We start from the raw sequence: 14520 nt of genomic DNA on the forward strand, positions 1-14520 counted from the left end.
TAACTCTACTTTTCTTTACTCTGTTATTCTCACACATGGCTGACCTGTTTGGCTTCCTTGATTCTAGTTTCGTATTCACGGAAGTCGCACAAAATTAACGTATTTCTCCTCTTCTGAGCTCGATTTATTTTCATTTTCTTTTTCTGAGGTGACGCTCGTATTCTGAAACGCTTTGCTGTCTCACCAAGACTATTTTCAAAGGGAACAGAGATGGTAAGACGGGTTCTAAAGAGTATTTCCCCTGTTAATAAAGTTAATGATGTCTTGTTAATCTGTCACTAGAACTGTAAAAACACCACTGAAAACATGCCTAACTTCAGCTACAGCCTTTTGTACGCAGTGTTTCAGAATATGGTCCTTACTTTGCTTGATCATCGTTTCATATTTACAGAGAACGCGCAAAATTAAATTATTTCTATTATGTTATGTTGAAATTCAGTATTGTTTTTTTTTTTCACATGGATGGACGGACGGTTGACATGCTTGATCGTGGTTTCATGTTCACGGAAGTCACGGAAAATGAGTATTATTTTTATTGTGTTGAAATTCATTATTGTTCCGTTGCATGGGCGGGCGGCTGGCAAGTTAGCTAACACGGTCGTGGCCTCGTGAAAAAAAGGAAGCTGCACAAAATTAAAATGACACGCTTTCTTTGCCCCGTTAAAATGCACAATATATTGTTTTCTACATGAACGGGAGACTGCGCAAATAAATGTCAAATTAATGCATTTTCTCCATGACTAGTTTATCAATGATTGAAGTTTCCTGCGTGGTCTAATGAGCGTTGCTATTGTGTACTGTGGCGGTGACGTGGTGGTGGTGTGCTGTGATGTAGTGCTGTGGTGGTGGTGTGTGCTGTGGTGCAGGTTTAATCGTCAGGAGAATTACTTATTTTACAGTAAGTAACTCCTCATCCTCCCACTTCACCCAACCCATTCAAGAGAGAGAAAAAAACGATAAATAAATAAAATAAATAAGTAAATAAATTGCAGAAAATACGATCTTGACTTCGATGATATAATGAATGATCTCTATAAACACATCGATCTGTTTCAATGATATATGTTGGTTGCCAGTTTTAGATTACTGCCAGTTTTAGATTACTTATATACAGTAACCTCCGTCTTTGTGGGAAAAAAAGTGGCGCCTACCCATAAGATAAGAAAAAGGAGGAGAAAACTGCAAGAATCAATAAGTTTACACGTGGCAGCCCATGTATCAAATATGAATATCTGTAACACATGGTGTTTGATGGTGGTCACTATACAAATTATTTCTGTATATTGCTCGTTTCATATTTGTTTGTTTCATAGTATTTGGTCGTTTCATATGATAACTACCTAGGAATAATGAGTGTTAATGAGTGTTTCATTTGTGTATGAATCCCTCGAGCGGTAAACCGAGGGAAGGTAGCTCAGGGAGGGAGGTCAAGCCGGCAGTCTATCTGTGCTATAGCAGCCGCACACACCTTGTTGGATTGAAACCTGTGGATTTATTTCCTGTGAGCGCCAGAGATTGGTGAGTGTTCATCTATTATATTTGTGATAGGTTTAGGAATATATTAGGAAAGTGTAGTACTTTGTTGCTTGTTATTCTCTCCTGTTGTATTTACTTACGTTACACCCAGAACTGTTACATATATGTTGTGTTTTTTGTGATATTTTAACTTAAATTGTCATAGTTAGGTAATCAAACATTCATGTGAGATTTATGTGACCCAGAAGGGTCTTTGCACCGTAAGGATAGTCACCATAGCTTGTTAGCTAGTAGTTTATTTATCATGTATTTGTTAATTATTTTATTTATTTTTTTTTTTTTTTGACACGTGTGCATAGTGATTTCATTGTTGCTCTAATGCCTTCATGTGGACTTAGTGATGTTATTTATGTTAATTTTGTATTGCATAGAGATTAATAATTACGGGTCCTTTTCCAGTTGGACCGTTCACCCTCACGTTCACCATATGGGACAAGTAAACACACACAAGAATGAACGAGTGTCAATAACGTGGCGTAATAACATACCAAGAAGAAATACCCTTGTCTAACGCCCCTGACTGAGTAGGTGTTATAATATGTATACCCATCTGTCATCACTGTTCATACATGGATGTGTAAATGCCCGCCACGAGCCCCCAACAGTCTAATACATGCGCAAGAAACGACCAATGAACGAACTAAATCAATGATAGACAAAATAACTGACTGATTGACCAACTTAATGACTAAATGATTTGCTAACTGACCATTTAATTAACTGGCTGACTATTTAACTAACTGCCCTATTAATCAACTAACTGACTGACTAGTTAAGCACATGACTGAGACTAATAATTACCACAGACAAGCTCCCCAACGACGCCCATTAGCAGCATTAACACTATATGCAGACGACATTACACAGGTGATAATATACCCCATGGAATTAGACATGGTGAATTTTGCATTAAATGAATATACCTTGCTAACAGTTACGAATACAATTGGAAAGAAAGAACAAATCGTGAAGTATTACTGTAATGGGCACAAACGAGAACGATAAATCTAAGTAACTGATAATACAGCCATATGAGGGTACTATTAGCATCAAAGAATGTGTGTGTTAAAAGTTAACGAATACAAAAAGAAAAATGCGAACAAACTGTGGAGTATCACCGTAATGGCAGGGGCGAGGGCGATAAACCTAAAGTAACTGATAATATCGCCACGTGAACTTAGACAAGAGGGTAAAACGTCTTATTAAAATACCATAACGTGTTAACAATAACGAACACATTTGGATAGTAGAATAAGCCGTGGAGTATCACTGTAATGGGACTGGCAGTGATAACGGCTAAAATAGGTGATAGTAATTATAGACATATTAAATTGAACATAAAGGTGAAATTTGCAGTAAATTAAACATAAAGGTAAAAATTTTTTTAGTGAAGAAACATTGCTTGTTAACAATTACGAACACAAATGGAAAGTTAGAACAAGACGTAATGGAATTCGCAGTGATAAAGATAAACTTAAAATAACTGTGGCCGACAAACTAAATAATACAAGAAAACAAGGAAAGGTCCTCAGGCTCTGATTAGTAAAATATAGATTCATATCACAAACGAGAGAGAGAGAGAGAGAGAGAGAGAGAGAGAGAGAGAGAGAGAGAGAGAGAATGTTGGGAATGGGAAGGCTGCAGAGGAGGAAGATGTGTGTGCGTGTGTGTGTTGACATGAATTTTGTACCAATCTTTCGTCATGTTGTCTGAATATTTTCCCTTGGTTTTCATGTTCCATGTCCTGGTCGTGCACAGTTATTTTGGTCGTGATTCTGGCTCAGTGTCCCGCCAGATTCTCGTTTAATATTCCACTGGCTTGCTCTCATCTTCCATTTCTGTTCACAATTGCCATCGAGCTTTATAGACGAACAATGGGTAGTGTTTGGGTACTCACCGCGCCACAACACTCCACTTTAGCGATGACAAACTTAGCCTGTAAAGAAAAGAACAGTATTAGCATGGAAGAAAAACATGAAATCAAATAAGAATATCCTCAGTGACGCAAAAATGACTTATCAAAGAACTTACTTCCCTCCTTACCTAAACTAATAAACAAACGCACAAACTACAAATCTCAGACACAATTACAAAACGTCTATTCTCTGTGAAGCAAAAACTAATCATAAACCCGAACCCCGGTGCGTCCATACATAGACTCAGGGCGAGGAGGTCAATATCCAAGCTGGGGTCGGATCTTGGAGATCTTGAAGGGCCTCCCCAGGTCTGCCTGAAGCACTGCCTGGCCTACCCGCCCGTCCGACCGCCCCGCCCCAGGAATGACCCACTGGAAAGCCCAGCACATCACCCCCTCGAGCCTCTTATCAGGAACCCTTAATTGAGGGAGAAAATTAGGAAATCCTGTTATGCCCGAGGGAGGTTCGCTGCATTTTTGTTATGAACACGAAGGGCGAGGGAGGAAGGAAGGATGGGAGAGGGATAGGGGAGAAGGATGGAGGAAAGGATAGTGATGAAAGAACGAGGAAGAGAGGAAGAGACAGCAGAGGAAAAGGGAAGAGGGGGAGAGGAAAGGAAGAGGGAAAGATGGTGATGAAAGAACGAGGAGGGAGGAAGGGGCAGGAGAAGGAAAGGAAAAAATGGATGAGGGAAGACTGGCGAGGGAAAAGATATGGGAGAGGAGAAGAGGACGAGAGCAAAGAAGCAAAAATGGTGAATAAAGGAGGTAAGATTGGGTTGAGGTAAAAAAAAAAAAATGAAGAAAAGAAAGATGAAAGGGGCAGAGAGAGAGAGAGAGGATAGAAAGAGAAAGAAAGAAAAGAAGGAAAGAAGAATCCGTTAAAATCTTTTGTGGGAAAGAAAAACCGACTTACAGCGTCACAACAACGAAGTCATATTACATCGGATATTGTTACGAAAAAGCGCTATATCACCTAACGAAAAACTGCCTTTAGCGAGAATCGAACCCACAACCATTATACCGCGAGGAGAGCACTGTACCATAGAGCCACCGAGTCCTATTTCAGGCAGAGGGGGAAAGGGGTAGAACGGCAAAGGTCAGGGTCAAGGTACGGCAGGAATAAGTATATACAAATACGAGGCCCTTACGCAAATATGAAATGAGGTTATATTAAGTTTAATTATGTGTTTGTATTCAATTTATTTTTACCTGTGTCGACTTTCCGTTCTCTCTCTCTCTCTCTCTCTCTCTCTCTCTCTCTCTCTCTCTCTCTCTCTCTCTCTCTCTCTCTCTCTCTCTCTCTCTCTCGTTCTCCATAAGATTTAGAGGATGAAAAAAGTATGAGAAAAATACAGCCTCTTCAGAAAATTGTTTTATAATATGGGGTTGAATTTAATTATGTATTTGTATCCAATTTATTTATACCTCCGTTGATTTGCGTGATTTCTTTTTCTTATCTTTTTTACTCCTTAAGATTTTGAGAAGAAAAAGTGTGAGAAAAAATACAGATCTTCAGAAATAGTTAAATATTGTATAGTTGTATTCAGTTACGTATTTGCATTCAACTTATTTATACCTGCGTCGATTCTCGTTATTTTTTTCCTTAACATCGTGAGAAGATAAAATAAGGTAAAGTGAGAGGAAAATAAAATACCTTCAAGGAATAGTTATATAATATGACGTTAAGTTTAGCTGTTTATTTATATTCACTTTATTTATACCTGCGTCTATTTCAGTGAGCTTTGAATAGTCCTTAAGATTTAGACCTTGCCGCGGTCTTTCCATATCATCCTTCACATTTAATACTCCTTAGTTCATAATGAAAAATGGTAAGCTTAAGAACGAAGACAAGAGTGTTGCGATGATGTTGGTAAACTAGTATGTCGTAATAAAAAAAAAGGAAGCAAATGATTAGAGTAAAGCTGGGGAAACAAAACAACGTGATTCAGATGTTGAAAGAATAGCAAAAAAGGAGAAACGAGTCATGTTTACTTAGATTGCATACTTCGTTCATGAACAATATAAAAAAGGGAAAAAAAACTGCAAGGAAAGTAGAAAAAAAATGCTCCAAATGCACGAAGAATAATAAGAGAAATGAAGCAAATTCCATGCAGAATTTTATATGCAACGTTGATATTGCTGTGCGTACAAGCTATATGAAAAAAAAGGGGAAAAAATAAAGCACCAATGAAAAACCAACTAAATCGTATTCTACCTAGATTTCAGAAATGATCTCATAATCTCATGAATCATAAAAAAAAGAGGATTAAAAGAACGAAGGAAAAAAAAAAGTGAAAAATTTATTTGCTATCGGTGTATGAGAAATCACAAGAAACAATATTGTATTCTACTTAGATATCCGAGTTCAATTAATGCTCTCCTCATAAACCAACAAAAAAATTATAAAAGGAAAAACAAACCAGCGGGAAGAAAAAGTAAATTTGCTGTTGATACGCGTATATGAGTAAGAGAGGAAAGAAACTAAATATTGTTCTTACATTTGGAAGTGACCTGATATTTCGCTCATGAGTCATTATGAGAGAAAAAAAAAAGCACGGAAAACGAAAAGACGGTTGAGAAAAAAGTTTAGTTTGCTGCCTACGTACAAGAAACAGTAAGTAAATATTATGTTTAAAATAAAATAAAATTATTTATTAAAATAAATAAAGAAGGGCTAAAAACTGGAACAAGGAAACAACAGCTTGCAAAAGAATAAACAAAACAGCGTCCTACTGAGCGTTCCAGAGTGGTGTGGTAGTTTATTCAGAGTCATGATGAAGATGGAAGCAAGAGGAAAAAAAGTAGGAAAAAGTAAAGGAAAAGTATAATCGTGGTCAAGATTCCCTAAGTGATCTGATATTGTTCGCCACTCATAAAAAAGAAAAAGCGAAAAGATAAATAAAGCAGGAGAAAAAACTAGAATAAGGAAACGGGAGCTTGCCAGAGTCGGCGTTGCTAAAAGAACTACGCTTCCTGATCCAATATTTAGCGCAACATTCGTATCTCGGCTCTGCTTCACACAGCTCGTCCCTGCCGCGGCGAGACGAGGGAAAGGAAGGGAAGGCTGCACCAGCGCGTGGTAAAAAAAAATACACACCGATTACCGTCGCTTTCAAGTAAGAATATGACACTAATTCCAAGTCAAATATTAACTCTGTTCCATTCACAGCGTGGCGTCGCGGCAGCACGCGGGGCATTCCAGGTTAATATTTGCCCCGAAAAGATGAAAAAGAGCACGAAGCAGTGACGCAAAAAGACGGCTCGCCCCTCCTCCTCCTCTCGTCCTTCGTTCTGCATAATTAACCAGCGGCTCGGGGCGTCTGCCGGGGGCGCCGCTCTCCCTCCGAGGAATTATTCAAATACCTAATGATCTCTAATTACGTCATTATTATCCAGACGAAGAAATGGAAGGAGGGTGGAAGATGGAGGCAATGGCGAGGCAAAGTATTATCTGGCCGGGGGAGGAAAGACGCAACCCGGAGCAAAATGCAAATGGAAAGAATAGAAAGAATATACGTTCCTGGGGAGAACCCGGCACGGTGGATACATTTTGTTGCGAGCGTCCACTTCAACGCGTATAATGAAGAATAAACAGTGAAACGATGAAATATAAATGCGGGAGAAAGCGTCAGATGAGCGAAGAGGAAACACAGACGGGAGGGAAAATGGTGGAAACTAAAATTGACGAGAGAAGAAGGAAGGAAGAAAGAATAGCGACGACACGCCAGAAAATGAGTAAGGGTAAAATGAAAAAAGGGGAAGGAAGGAAGAATTGAACAGAAGCATAAAAGATTTGGCAAAATGGGTAAAATAAACTACGGGGAAGGCGGATATGGAGAAGAAAGAGACAAGTATAAAAACAGAGAAGGGAGCAAATGAGAAAAGGTGGAAGGAAAGGACGTTGAAAATATCTGACTGAAAAAAAAAGGAAAAAAAGTCAATAAAAAAAGGACGAAAATGAGAAGCAACGATACAATATTAAAAAGGCAAAGAATAACGAGGGAGAAAGAAAATGCAAAACGAAAATTGAAATATAATACAACGTAGAGAAAAAAAAAATAGCCAGCGAAATCAGGAAAGTAGAGGGACACAGAATACAAAGATACTAATTTTGCTGCGACGCGTAAATGTAGCTTGCTAATTTTACTCCCTATGTTTTTATATTGATTTTTTTATTGTTGTTATTTAGTATTTCTGTATTTTTATTATTCTTATCTGTATCTATATTATTTATTTCCTTTGTTTATTTCATTTGACTGAATAAGTGAATGACTGATTTATTTCTTATTTTTATCTGCTTATTTTATTTATTTATTTGTTTATTTATTTATTTATTTTTTGTTTGGCGGCCAAGAGCGTGTTTAATTAAAAATGTCCCTTTTTTTCCAAATTTTTACTTCCCCCTTGCATTTTTTTTATTTTGCATGTATTTATTTTCCTTTTTGTCATGCTTCCTTTTTCTAGTCACGTGTGGTGGCTTATTTTATGTTTTGTCTTTTTTCTTCTAGTAATTTTTTTTTTCATTTTAATACATCAGTCATTGTCTCTTTTCACCTTTTTTCACCTCTTATTTTTCTAATGAACTTTTATCTCTGCTGAGCTTCGAATTTTTCTTCTTTCCTTTCGTCATACGTATTTCGTAATGTACTGGAATCTGCTTTTCCCTCTCTTTTAATGTTTTTTTTTTCTTTTTTTTCTCTCTTTTTTAATCTGTTTTCTTTCGTTCCTTTGTTTTTTTTCTTTCGTCACCAGTCGTCACAATATGAATCTTAGTGTTTTTACCTTATAATTCTGTACTCTGTTTATGATTCTGTATTGCTTTTGTTTTTTTTTATTTTCTTTCATTGTCAGTCATTTCTTCAATAGTATTTCGTAGTATTAGTGTCTGCTTGCTTCTGTTTCGTAACTGTCATTGCTTTTCCATTCAGCTCTTCCATCTTTTCTACCTTAATTTCTTCAAAGATATAAGAAAATTCTCTCTCTCTCTCTCTCTCTCTCTCTCTCTGTCTCTCTCTCTCTCTCTCTGTCTCTCTCTCTCTCTCTCTCTCTCTCTCTCTCTCTCTGTCTCTCTCTCTCTCTCTCTCTCTCTCTCTCTCTCTCTCTCTCTCTCTCTCTCTCTCTCTCTCTCTCTGTCTCTTTCTGGAGCACTTGTTATTCTTGTCCTTCTGTTCTCCTTCTGTTCGTTCCTCACGCAGCTGTTTTCATTTGTTTCACTCCATGTTTTCTGCGTCTGTTCCTTGCCCTCTCTCCTTTTCCATCCATCACTTTGTTCCTTGGTCTTTATTTCTTTTACTTGATTATTTTATTAACACATGGAACGCAACCTCTCCTCACCAAATGCCTTTTTACTATTTTTTTCTTTCTTTTCCACTTGTTTATTATGTCTAGTTCCTTATTAACCTTTATGTATTAAGCCACGCAGGAGCAACAGGAATCAGCAACACACGGGACGCAGCCTTTCCTCTCTTCATCCCTTCGTCAGGAACCCAAATTTTGAGTGTTATTTTTAGCGAGTGAGGAGGCGTCCCGTGCCGCGCGGCCCAAACAGGCTTAGACCGCCGCCCCAGAGTATCTCATTTATCTCTCCGCCGCTGTCAGGGAGGACGGCGTGTTATTCTTGGCTGGCGACGGAGGGTGACGCTGGATAGACGCTTTAATAGACTAACGTGTTGGGCTTGGCATTTTCTTCAACTATCCTTTTTTCAAGGGGTGTTTTTACTGTTACATCAGGAGACTTTCGTTAAGCGGTACGGTATTGTTAAGTTTAAGAAATAGATAAACATTTTTTTAAAGACTATACGTGTTCTGTGTGTTGTCTTTAATAATTTATTCATAACTAAATCAATTAATTCTTATGAGTCGACTTATATGTTACTGTGTTCTATTCTTCCCTGGGATATTTTCTTCTTGTCACATCTAACAATATTTAATTTAATAACACCAGTAATATCATTAAGGAAATTAAACTCGTGTTTTTTTAACAAACTAACATGTACTTTATTTTGCTATTAGTACTTCTTCTCAAAGATTAGCGTCTTAGATTTTTTTCTGTATTACTGAGAAATGTTTACAATCTTTAGAATTATATGTAAACAGTGATCTTGTGATAGTATATATTGAAGTTCATTTTCTTCGATTAGTGTGATTATTATTGGAATTATTACTATTATTATTTATAATTCATTCATATATTAATTCCAGAGGCGCCTCTCATCTTTTAATTGTTTGCACGCCTCTGTTTCTCAACGCTACCTTGTACATTTGTTAATATATGCCAGACTCTACCTTGGTGTTTCTATTTGGACCCAACAATACAAACAATACAATCATTACCACAATAACGTCATTTCATCTTTAATCAAACGTTTCCTGGGATATGGTCTCTCTCTCTCTCTCTCTCTCTCTTGGTCTCTCTCTCTCTCTCTCTCTCTCTCTCTCTCTCTCTCTCTCTCTCTCTCTCTCTCTCTCTCTCCTGTCACATCTATTAGTATTTCAGTCATGAATCTTTATAAACGTAAGCAAACAAAAACTCTTTACGTGACTAATGGCTTTTTCTCACACGATTATTCTTTTTTTTTTCTGAAACAGTCTGCTTTTTCTTTCAGTACTTCACTTAGAGATATTAATAATTCTTCATAAGGAAATAAAAATGATTTACTTTATTAGTTTATTTATTTTATTCATTTATTTACTTACATTTTTCCAATATCATATATTCTCTTAACCCTTTTATTTGTACACACCCGAACAGCATGTCTCACAACACATTTTCTTTGACTTGAATTATTCGTGAAAATTTCCGACATAACTTCTCTTGCGTTATATTCGTTTGTAAGTCCTTTCATTAATGTACATCCAGCGTCACATATTCTACGTTTTCTTTTTATGCACCTAGAGTAAGAAATCGCATCACATTTTATATAACACATTCCTTTAATTCACCTGTAAGTGTGCACTCACCGCATCCATATTAGATTTTCCTTCAGTTCGTTTTATTTTGTGAGGACTCCTGCCACATCTTGTTCATCATTACGTATTCTTTTTGTCCATCTATCAGTGCGCACCCTCGCCACATCCATATTACATTTTCTTTTATCTCGCTTTATTGGTGAAAATTCTTGTTCTATTTCATATAACCTAATACATTCTTTATATTTCATCTATTATCGTGCACCCTCACCACATCCTCACCACATCAATATTACATTTTCTTTTAGTTCCTTTTATTGGTGATACTCTTTCCAAAATTCATTTAACATTAGGCAGGATCTTTTTTTTTGGTCCATTCATTAGCGTGCAACCCTCACCGCATCTATATTGCATTCTCTTTTTCTTCATTTTATTTGAAAGAACTCTCGGTACATTCCTGCCAACTTTGCAATATATATATATATATATATTTTTTTTTTGTCTCTTCGTTAGTACCCAACCTCACCGCCTCACAGTATCCTTCACAATACAACATTTCCTTTCATTTCAGTTGCTGGCGTGGTGGCGGGCTCCTCCCCTCACACCGCAGCGGGATGCCTGGAACACAAGCCCCGCACAGCTCTCCACGCACCGGCTCGTTAGCACCACACTAAACCAACCCAGAACCTGACCCTGAAAATTGGCCTTCCACTCTTCCCTCTCGCAACATTTTATTTCTTTCTCTCATTTGTTCTTCCCTTCCATTCTCCCACTCTGCTCTTCTTCGCTCTTCCGTGTTCTTTTAAATCTTGACATTTGAATTCCTCTTGTCTGTTCGAGTGAAGCAAATAGGACTTTGCTTCGTTCAGAGTTCAAGTACTATAGGGTTGTACCATTGCCAACAAAACCTTTTTCGCCGTGCTTTTATCAAGAGATCTCAAATTTTCCGTGGTATTATTCATTTCAGCTTAGGCTCCAGCACACTTGAACACTGTATGGTTTCAGTGCAAGACAAATGATGCTATCTATCTAGTTGCTATCGTATATAGTTTTTAATCAGCAGGAAGCAGAAAGCAAAGGTGAATGAGTGAAAAGTGAGAAAAAGATATTTTTCCTTGATCAGAACAACTTAATATGTTTTCTTCCCCAAATCGCCTTCAGTTACACAAGACCTCTAACCTAACCCTACAATGACGCAACATACTGGCAATAAAAAAAAAAGAGGAAAAGCAGCGTTTCAACACGTCCTGAGAGCAAGACAGATCCTGGAAGGTTGGACTCGACTGGACTCAGCTCTCTGGACGTCTCTTACTCCTCAACAAAGCGAGGCGAGGCGAGGCGACCAGCGGGGCTCATATACCCGACCCCGCCATTCAGGGGAAAGCCTCCTGATCCGCTCTGACCGCCTCACGCACTTGCACCGGCTAAGGCAAAGCAATAAAAGGAAGCAAAAGGAAGACGATGCTGCTGCTAAACTCAGGATGAAACTGACCGCACAGGTATATCTTCTTCTTTACTTCCCACGACCTGCACACATTTCTAAAAGGCAAGGCAAGGGAAGGTGAACTGAAGCGAAAAGATGAAAATAAGTAAAGGGAGAGAAGTGTACGTTATTTATTTATTTTTTTTCCGAGATGCACTTTCATTATTATTTTCTTCCTTAGGCATGTGCGTTCGATTCCAGATACATTTACAAAAGGTAAGGGAGGAGGAGGTGGAGTAAAGCAGAAAGATGAAAATAAGTAAAAGAGAAAGATATATATAAGGAAAATAACAAGATGCACTTTTGTTATATATTTTTTTTTCCTTAGACACAATATGCACTTGTTTTTAGATACATTTCGAAACAGAATAGGAGTGAAGCGAAAAATTAAAATGAGACAAGGGAGAACGATATATTTCTGTTTATATTTTCTAACCTAGACGTGTGCATGTATTTTTAGAAGCTCGTACCTACATTTCAAGAGGGAATAGAAAATGGAAGGAAGAAAAAGATGGAAGAAAAAAAAGAACAAAAAGGTTTTTACGTTATCAGTGAAGGGAGAATTGTATATGTTATTATTTTCCTCCTTAGACTTGATGGGTTAATTTTTAGATACATACATTTCAAAAAGGAATAAACAATAAAGTGATATATATTCTTTTGTTTTTAAATTCCTAAATTTCAAGAAGGAATAGAAGGTAGAGTGAAGTGAAAAGAGAAAGATGTAGGTCATTATTTACCTCCTTATCCACATGCATTTTTATTTTAATTATATTTCATAAAATAATTGAAGATGGAGTGAAGTAAAACAATAAAAATAAATAAAAGAGAGAAAAAAGTTGTACATGTTTTCAATCCTACTTGTAACGCATACGTGTGTGTGTGTGTGTGTGTGTGTGTGTGTGTGACTAGGTATATATAGATAGATCAAAGTCCTACTGACACTTCAAAAAGGAAGAATGTCAAGTAGAACAAAAAATTGCAAATAGGTAAAAGAAAAATTGCAAATAAGTAAAAGGTGATAGACATTGCTATACATTTTTGAAAGACTTAACATAAATTGTTGCCTATGACAACGATATATTTCAGAAAGAAAAATAGCGCACGGTAAAAAAGCGACGAAGTGAAAGTAAGTAAAGAGAGAAAGAGATGCAGTATTAAAGTCAGTTGTATAAATATTTCTTTCTAAGACTTACTTGCACATTGTTTTTACTTTCTCTGACCTCAATACATTTCAAAAAGGGAGAGAAGGTGAAATGAAGCGAAAAAATGAAAACGAGAGATTTATTGCCATTATTATTTCTTCTGAGACTTAGATGCTGCCTATTTTACTTCGTATGACTTTCGCATTTTCAAAAAGGAGAAAATAGAGATACTCTTATTATTTAGTTTTTCCTCATTAGTCTCATTGAAGATATGTAGCAAAGAAATGAAAATAAGTAAAGAAGATAATGCTATACTAAAGATAACAGCAACGATTCATAATTCTTTCTTCCACTCAGACATTTATTCAACTTCCCATAAACTGGAAACAACAGAAAAGAAATACAAGATGAGGTGAAACAAAAAAAAAAACGAAAAAAAAGAAGGGAAGGAATTTTGCTAAGGTTTACATTATTTATGACGGCTTTTCCCGATGACTGACACTTATTCCACTACATTTCCCACAAACTAAATAAATATAAATAAAATACAAAGTAAAACAAAATCAAGAACAAGTAATACAAGATAAAGAAATTTAAGGAACTGAAAATAATTGAAGATTACAGCCACAATCTACAATGTATTCTTCTTTCCCAGAGTTGAGTCTACTTTCTTTAATCCCTGTGACTTATATACATTTCAAAGAGGACTGAGAGGCGAATTGAACCAAAGGAATGGAGATACGAAAGAGAAGAAAGAAAGATATTGTTGAACTGGAGATGCCAACAAAGATTTATCATTATTTTCTTCAAGATCCAGACATTGCAAACATTCTAAAATATAACACAAAGTGAATTGAGAACAAGAATCTAAACCAAGGAAATAGAGAAACGACATATTACTAAACTGAAAATACCAAGCACACTCTACCATTCTATTTTCCTAAGTCTAAAACCATCTATTTCCACTCCTGTTATTTATAAATATTTCACAAACGAATGGAAGGTAAAATGAAGTAAGGTCATGGTCAAAAGTCAAAATGAAATGATCAAAAGAAAATGATACTGTGAACTGGAGATACTAACAAAGATTTACTGTTATTCCAGCCCACGATCCAGACACTTATTGTGCTTCCTATGAATTGCAAGTATTATAAAAGGAAACAGAAGGTCACATGAAGCAAGGAATTCAAACCAAGAAAATAAATAAAGAACATGTTATTAAACTGGATGCTATTTCCCAAAGACTACTTCCATTTAATTCTTGTTACTTACATTAATTTAAAAAAGAAACAAAAGGTGAAATGAAGGAAAATAATAAAAATAAGCAGGTGATACTGTTAAATGTATTATGACAACAAATTTATCATTATTACTCTCACGAGCCAGACATTTATATTACAGCGGCATAATCGTTTGTGTGTGTGTGTGTGTGTGTGTGTGTGTGTGTGTGTGTGTGTGTGTGTCGGATATGGAAGCCATCTCCTTGACAGGATACATCCCATGCATACAAATTCAATTCTAATTTACTT

General features: G+C 36.6%; 2 long non-coding RNA genes across 2 annotated transcripts in view; one reads left to right on the forward strand and one right to left on the reverse strand.

Annotated features, from left to right (window-relative positions):
- Positions 1-541: 541 nt before the first annotated feature.
- LOC135100396 (uncharacterized) lies at positions 542-11941 on the forward strand. Its single transcript, XR_010268658.1, has 3 exons — positions 542-1518; positions 1936-2060; positions 10935-11941. It is a non-coding gene; the product is annotated as an uncharacterized LOC135100396 (long non-coding RNA).
- LOC135100397 (uncharacterized) overlaps positions 2909-14520 on the reverse strand; it is a 75926-nt gene continuing 64314 nt past the window's right edge. Inside the window, exon 3 of the long non-coding RNA XR_010268659.1 lies at positions 2909-3472. This is a non-coding gene — a long non-coding RNA (uncharacterized LOC135100397). The remainder of the gene's footprint in view (positions 3473-14520) is intronic.

The sequence above is a fragment of the Scylla paramamosain genome, chromosome 5 (genome assembly GCF_035594125.1).
Source record: "Scylla paramamosain isolate STU-SP2022 chromosome 5, ASM3559412v1, whole genome shotgun sequence".
NCBI lineage: Eukaryota > Metazoa > Arthropoda > Malacostraca > Decapoda > Portunidae > Scylla > Scylla paramamosain.